Source organism: Diachasmimorpha longicaudata, unplaced genomic scaffold (assembly GCF_034640455.1).
Source record: "Diachasmimorpha longicaudata isolate KC_UGA_2023 unplaced genomic scaffold, iyDiaLong2 ctg00000234.1, whole genome shotgun sequence".
Lineage (NCBI taxonomy): Eukaryota > Metazoa > Arthropoda > Insecta > Hymenoptera > Braconidae > Diachasmimorpha > Diachasmimorpha longicaudata.
This window is the reverse complement of record NW_026974021.1, coordinates 10,001-17,500: the sequence shown is the minus strand read 5'-3', so window position 1 is coordinate 17,500 and position 7,500 is coordinate 10,001. Positions and strand designations below refer to the sequence as shown.

The following is a 7,500-nucleotide window of genomic DNA, read 5'->3' as shown; positions in this document are numbered from 1 at the left end:
CATCTAATTAGTGACGCGCATGAATGGATTAACGACGATTCTCGCTGTCCCTACCTACTTCCCGCAGGGGGTGTAATGGCGGGTAAAACCGCCCTTACACACGGGGTGTGACGACCCCGCGGTCCCTGAGTCGAACTTGGTGTAAGGATTGGGATCCCCCTTTTGGGGGGTCTCAATAATTACACCTAGGGGGGTTGCGGGTGCAGGGTGAGTCCCTGTACCCATGGGGGGTTTCGGAGGGGAGGGGGTCGCGAATTGGGTCGCGAGGGAGGGCGAAATCGGCCGGTGGAGGGGTGGTTCCACGTGGTGGAGGGGTGGGTCCACGTGGCGGAGGGCGAAATCGGCGGGTGGAGGGGCGCGAGACCTACTTACTGGTGGGTTCGGCGGGGGAGGGTCGCGGATTTGGTCACGGTGGGGTGGGCCGGACTTCGGGAAACGCGAGGGAGCGCGAAATCGGCTGGTGGAGGGGTGGTTCCTCGTGGTGGAGGGCGGGATCGGTTGGTGGACGGGTAATTCCACGCGTGGGTGGGGGTCCGGGGGGACTGGCTGCTTCGCAGTGCGAAGGGCATGGACGCTGCGGTTCTCGCAAGTAGTTCCAGCCACGCGTTAGTAGTCGGAACCTCCCGCAACGGTGGAGGCCGGCGAAAACGCGACGCCACACGTGGGGGTTGGGTCACTGGGTGGGTATCCCTCGGAAAAGGGACGGTTCGTGGGGTGGTGCGGGGGAGGGGGGACTGGCTGCTTCGCAGTGCGAAGGGCATGGACATTGCGGTTCTCGCAACTTGTTCCAGCCACGCGTTAGTAGTCGGAACCTCCCGCAACGGTGGAGGCCGGTGAAAACGCGACGCCACACGTGGGGGTTGGGTCAGGGGGAGTGGGTGGGTATCCCTCGGGAAAGGGACGGTTCGCGGGGTGGGTCGTCGGGTGGGATGGGTGGGTTCCCCCTTTTGTGGGTCTGCTCCCTCTCTGCTCCTCTTTCGAGGGGAGTCGAGGCGGAGCACTCCTTCAGCGCCTCCACCGGGCCCCGATCCGAGCTCCCCAGCTCGGCGGGAACCGGAAGGCCCCCTCCCAGGGACGGCGCCCAGCGTCCCGAGCTACCCAGCTCGGTGCCGCGGGGAACCGCCCCCTCTAATCCTTAATCCTCTTATTTTCACTTTTGTTTTTACTTTTCAGCTTTTCAGCTCCTGCCTTTTGGCACGGCCGGCGACCGTCTCGTCAACAAACTTCAACCATGGCAGAGCATCTTTGCAAATTCATTCCGGAGGCTAAACTGCCCCCAATCGGATCTCCGGGGGGGCACAATGATGCGTCCGTCGTGCGGCGAAGTCTGCGCATCGCTTCCCAGCATGCCAGAGGAACAACACCAGCAGCGACTACATCGAGGGACCCAAGGAGGGTGGTGCCCTCAAGGGTTCGTAGTCGCCCGCCGTGCGCCGGGGTACTGCCCTCCCGACGAGGGAAAGGTTCCAGCCTTCGTGCTGTCCACGAGGACGTCGCAGAGGACGAAGGAGTGACTGCGCATCCGAGCCAGCCAACGCCGGGATCTTCAAGATCATCAACCGGTGAGTCCACTCATTTATTAGGTAGGGTTCGCGAGTGCCAAGTTAGTCTAAGTAGGATCGATAGTCATCGCGTCGCGACCGGAGGCTCACCGGTACCCCCCGTTCCAATAGGTCACATATCACACGTGAGTGCGATTGAGGGACCGGGCGCGCAACGCGACGTTAGAATACTGCAATTGAACATGTCCCGCTCAATTGCAGTAACCGGGGAGGTCTTCCAGTTAATTCGCAAAGAGCGTCTGGACATATTGTTGCTCCAAGAGCCGTATGCCATTCGTGAGGCGAACACCTGGGCCATCCGCGGCTTAGGAGTCGGAATGCGTATTGCCGCGAGCTCAACGGAGCGACCGTGGGCGGCCGTCGTTGCGTGCAACTCCATCGTGGAGATTGCTTACGTGTCCCAATTAAGTAATGCACATTGCGTTTGTGCTGAAGCCCGCGTCCCCGGTGGATCCTTCTTCGTCGTCTCCAGTTATTTTCAATACTCGGACGACATAGAAATCCACCTGAGGCAGCTTGAAAAGGTTCTCAGCTGTCTCAGGGGTCGCCGCGTTCTGGTGGCGGCCGATTCGAACGCCCAACACTCCCTTTGGAGCCCCAGGACCACTGACCGTGGTGTCCTCCTGGGTGAGCTCATAGAGTCTTTCGGTCTCCGCGTCGCGAATGATGCTAGGCAGGGCCCAACCTTCAGGAGTGCCGCAGGTACGTCGTTCATCGACGTCACACTGGCCACCCCTGGCATGTATAAATTCATACGTGCATGGAGGTTGGAGGACGAGTGGTCCACCGGTGACCACACGTCGGTTTTCTTTCGTTTAGCAATCCGCAGTTCCTCACAGCGCGTCAATAACTCGGGAGTCGGCGAGGGCTCTACCATGCGGTTCAACGTTCGTCGGGCCGACTGGGAAAAGTTCGAGGCGACCCTCGATGAGGAGGCCCGTGAGAAACTCGTGGACCATCCGCTGGATTCTACAGCGGATGTTGAGAGAATGGCAGAAGTACTGGGTGACGTACTCACCAAAGCCTGCCAAGATTCGATGCCGCGCCGCAGACATTACCGTCGCGCGAATCCGTGGTGGACCGAGGAGCTGACCAGCAAACGCAAACTGGTCAGTCGTCTCCGAAACGGCTACCGAAGGGAGACTAACCCTGACGCGCGAAAAATTAAACAGAGTAGGTATCGTGTAGTCCTGCGATCGTATACCAGGCTACTTAGGACAACTAAAGAAAATAGCTGGCGCGGTTACATAACGACCGAAAGTAATGCGAATCCCTGGGGCTTCCATTATAAATACGCGGCTGATAAATTACGTGTAGGCACGGTACTCAGCACACTTAGAACCGCGAATGGCACGACACTTACAATGCGTGAGACTGCTGAGGTACTGTTGGACACACACGTACCTGACGATGACCCCAACGAAGACACACCCGAACAGACTGACATCCGTGAACGCGCGAGGAACTTAACGGTCCAGACAGAGGACGCACGAGACTTGACGGACGACCAACTTAAGGGTCTCGTAAAGACCCTTAAGAACGACAAAGCCCCAGGATGCGATCTAGTTGAAGTTAGGGTCCTAAAAGTCGCGGTCATGAGGATGCCTCACATCTTCACGCGACTCTTCAACGCCTGCCTTAAGCACGGCGTTTTCCCCACCGTTTGGAAAGTCGGCACACTTCGTGCTCTCCTCAAAGGAGTTCACAAGGATGTGTCCGACCCCAAATCCTACCGTCCCATTTGCCTCTTGTCGGTTGTCGGGAAATTTTTCGAAAGGGTCCTGCACGGGATCCTTACGGCGAAAGTCCTTACTGAGGACAAAATATCAGGACGTCAATATGGCTTCCTGCCTGGACGATCCACGGAAGACGCGATAGTAGAGTTGCGTGAATTAGTCGAGCGCGGTAACGACAAGAGGTACGTCATTGGACTCCTATTCGATATCTCAGGAGCCTTTGACAACGTGTGGTGGCCCCTAGTCCTCCAGTCTTTGGCGGATCGAGACTGCCCGAAGAATGTCTTTGAAGTGCTCCGGAGCTACTTCGACAATCGGACTGTCAAGATCGCCTGGAGCGACCAAGAGGTTTCCAAGCCGGCCACCCGGGGCTGTCCGCAAGGATCAGTCCTCGGCCCCGCTTGCTGGAATCTCATGTTCGATGCCCTCCTCAAGAGCATCGAGCAGAATTTTGGTGACATCGAAGTCGCCTACGCGGACGACCTTATCGCGGTCGTATCGGCCGACTCGCGTAAGGAAATAGAGAGGATAGGCCGAGCCGTCGCCGAACACATCGCGTCGTGGTGCGCGTCAGCGAAGCTCGAACTGTCGAGGAGCAAGACAGAGGCAATTGTCCTGTCATGCAACTCGCAGAAGAGAGCGCCGCTGGTGCGGTACAGGTGGGATCGGGCGCGAAGGACACGCCGACGCGTGAAACCGGTGCTGGATATCCGCCCACCCGAGATTAGGCTCTCCGGGGAGAAGGTTCAGTTTAAGGATAGCGTCAGGTACCTCGGGGTACATTTTAATAGGAACATGCGGGTCCGGACCCATACACGATACATCCAGGAAAAAGCCAGGGTCCTCTTCACTCGGCTATCGGCCCTAATGCACAAGCATTGGGGACTCCGATACCGATCGGTTAAGTTAGTATTTCAGGGCGTTTTTCAGGCTGTCGCGTCGTATGCAGCCCACGGGTGGGTGGACCGGTGCACACCGTACGACATGAAGAAACTCCGTACCGCGCAGAGGAGCGCGCTGCTGACAGTGACTGGCGCGTATAGGACGGCTTCACACGAAGCACTCTGCGCAGCGGCGGGGGTGCTTCCTGTGGACCTATTATTGAGGGAAAGAGCAGCGCGCTACCAAGCCAAGAAAGGCATTCCGGTCAGAATAGGAGATGTTGACATAGACCCCGCGAATCCGCGCGTTGGTAACAACGGCCGCCCGATCGAGGCCGTTGAGGAAATAAAAACAGAGATCCGAAATCTCTGGCGGAGTAGGTTCGAGCGGGCTTCAACAGGGAGGAACACCTTCGCGTTCTTCCCCGATACTGCGGCGCGCCTGGAAGCTAAGTGGGTCGAGTGCGACCACTGGGTCTCGCAGGTCCTGACAGGGCATGGGCAATTCCGGTCCTATCTTCACGACCGGGGCCTTGCCCAGTCACGCAACTGCGAGTGCGACCAGGCTGAAGACACAGTCCAGCATTTTATTATGGACTGTCCGATATATGCACCACAGCGGGAGTGCATCGCGGGAATAATCGGGAATCGCCCATGGCCCCAGGCGGCACAAGCGCTAGTGTCGTCCAGGGAGTCATTCGCCGTGTTCGCGGATTTTTGCAGGGAATGTATGTGGCTGAAATGCGTGGAAGCGTACGCGGAAATAAGAAGTCGCGGCGACGATGAGTGAACGAATGAATGGGACCAACCAGCTCTCGTTGTCGGAGACGAGAGTCGTGGGACAGGAACCCGGTAACCTTCTCCGGGTAACCCTGTCCCGGTTGGAGATATGAATGAGAATTAGATTCACCTCTTCTCTTTCTTCTCTTCTCTTTTCTTCCTCTTCTTCTTCTTCTATTCTATTTCTTTTATATCTTTTAATCCCAAAAACCCTTATCCACTTTTCACATTCTGGGTGTCAGGCTGACACCAAGGACCACCGCCCCGAGGTTCCCCGCGGGAGCCATGCCTGCGTCAGTCACTTGTGACCTGGCGCCGTCATGGTTGCAAAGTGTCCTTCGGCCATCTGAACCGGCCGACAGTATGGATTTTTCCAACCCCCCCCTTGGCAGTGGGTAATGGCCTAAGTGTTTGTTATTATGTAAATAGAGTAGATTAATAGGCCATGCGAGGTTTCCGAAAACCATAACCTGGCAAGGTTGTTTTCAAAATACCGCATTGAGTGTCCCTACCTACTAGGTCTTCCAGTTAATCCGCAAAGAGCGTCTGGACATATTGTTGCTCCAAGAGCCGTATGCCATTCGTGAGGCGAACACCTGGGCCATACGCGGCCTAGGAGTCGGAATGCGTATTGCCGCGAGCTCAACGGAGCGACCGTGGGCGGCCGTCGTTGCGTGCAACTCCATCGTGGAGATTGCTTACGTGTCCCAATTAAGTAATGCACATTGCGTTTGTGCTGAAGCCCGCGTCCCCGGTGGATCCTTCTTCGTCGTCTCCAGTTATTTTCAATACTCGGACGACATAGAAATCCACCTGAGGCAGCTTGAAAAGGTTCTCAGCTGTCTCAGGGGTCGCCGCGTTCTGGTGGCGGCCGATTCGAACGCCCAACACTCCCTTTGGAGCCCCAGGACCACTGACCGTGGTGTCCTCCTGGGAGAGCTCATAGAGTCTTTCGGTCTCCGCGTCGCGAATGATGCTAGGCAGGGCCCAACCTTCAGGAGTGCCGCAGGTACGTCGTTCATCGACGTCACACTGGCCACGCCTGGCATGTATAAATTCATACGTGCATGGAGGTTGGAGGACGAGTGGTCCACCGGTGACCACACGTCGGTTTTCTTTCGTTTAGCAATCCGCAGTTCCTCACAGCGCGTCAATAACTCGGGAGTCGGCGAGGGCTCTACCATGCGGTTCAACGTTCGTCGGGCCGACTGGGAAAAGTTCGAGGCGACCCTCGATGAGGAGGCCCGTGAGAAACTCGTGGACCATCCGCTGGATTCTACAGCGGATGTTGAGAGAATGGCAGAAGTACTGGGTGACGTACTCACCAAAGCCTGCCAAGATTCGATGCCGCGCCGCAGACATTACCGTCGCGCGAATCCGTGGTGGACCGAGGAGCTGACCAGCAAACGCAAACTGGTCAGTCGTCTCCGAAACGGCTACCGAAGGGAGACTAACCCTGACGCGCGAAAAATTAAACAGAATAGGTATCGTGTAGTCCTGCGGTCGTACACCAGGCTACTTAGGACATGTAAAGAAAATAGCTGGCGCGGTTACATAACAACGGAAAGCAACGCGAATCCCTGGGGCTTCCATTACAAATATGCCGCTGATAAATTGCGTGTAGGCACGGTACTCAGCACCCTTAGAACCGCGAATGGCACGACACTTACAATGCGTGAGACTGCTGAGGTACTGTTGGACACACACGTACCCGACGACGACCCCAACGCAGACACACCGGAACAGACCGACATCCGCGAACGCGTGAAGAACCTAAGGGTTCAAACGGATGACGCACGAGACTTGACGGACGACCAACTTAAGGGTCTCGTAAAGACCCTTAAGAATGACAAAGCCCCAGGATGCGATTTAGTTGAAGTTAGGGTCCTAAAAGTCGCGGTCATGAGGATGCCTCACATCTTCACGCGACTCTTCAACGCCTGCCTTAAGCATGGCGTTTTCCCCACCGTTTGGAAAGTCGGCACACTTCGTGCTCTCCTCAAAGGAGTTCACAAGGATGTGTCCGACCCCAAATCCTACCGTCCCATTTGCCTCTTGTCGGTTGTCGGGAAATTTTTCGAAAAGGTCCTGCACGGGATCCTTACGTCGAAAGTCCTTACCGAGGACAAATTATCAGGACGTCAATATGGCTTTCTGCCTGGACGCTCCACGGAAGACGCGATAGTAGAGTTGCGTGAATTAGTCGAACGCGGTAACGACAAGAGGTACGTCATTGGACTCCTTTTCGATATTTCAGGAGCCTTTGACAACGTGTGGTGGCCCCTAGTCCTCCAGTCTTTGGCGGATCGAGACTGTCCGAAGAATGTCTTTGAAGTGCTCCGGAGCTACTTTGACAATCGGACCGTCAAGATCGCCTGGAGCGACCAAGAGGTTTCCAAGCCGGCCACCCGGGGCTGTCCACAAGGATCAGTCCTGGGCCCCGCTTGCTGGAATCTCATGTTCGATGCCCTCCTCAAGAGCATCGAGCAGAATTTTGGCGATATCGAAGTCGCCTACGCGGACGACCTTATCGCGGTCGTA

At 56.5% G+C, this 7,500-nt stretch overlaps 1 pseudogene; it reads left to right on the top strand.

The window, feature by feature from the left end:
* The window catches only part of LOC135172303 (large subunit ribosomal RNA), a 2,829-nt pseudogene extending 2,745 nt beyond the window's left edge, over positions 1-84 (top strand).
* The last annotated feature ends 7,416 nt before the right edge of the window (positions 85-7,500 follow it).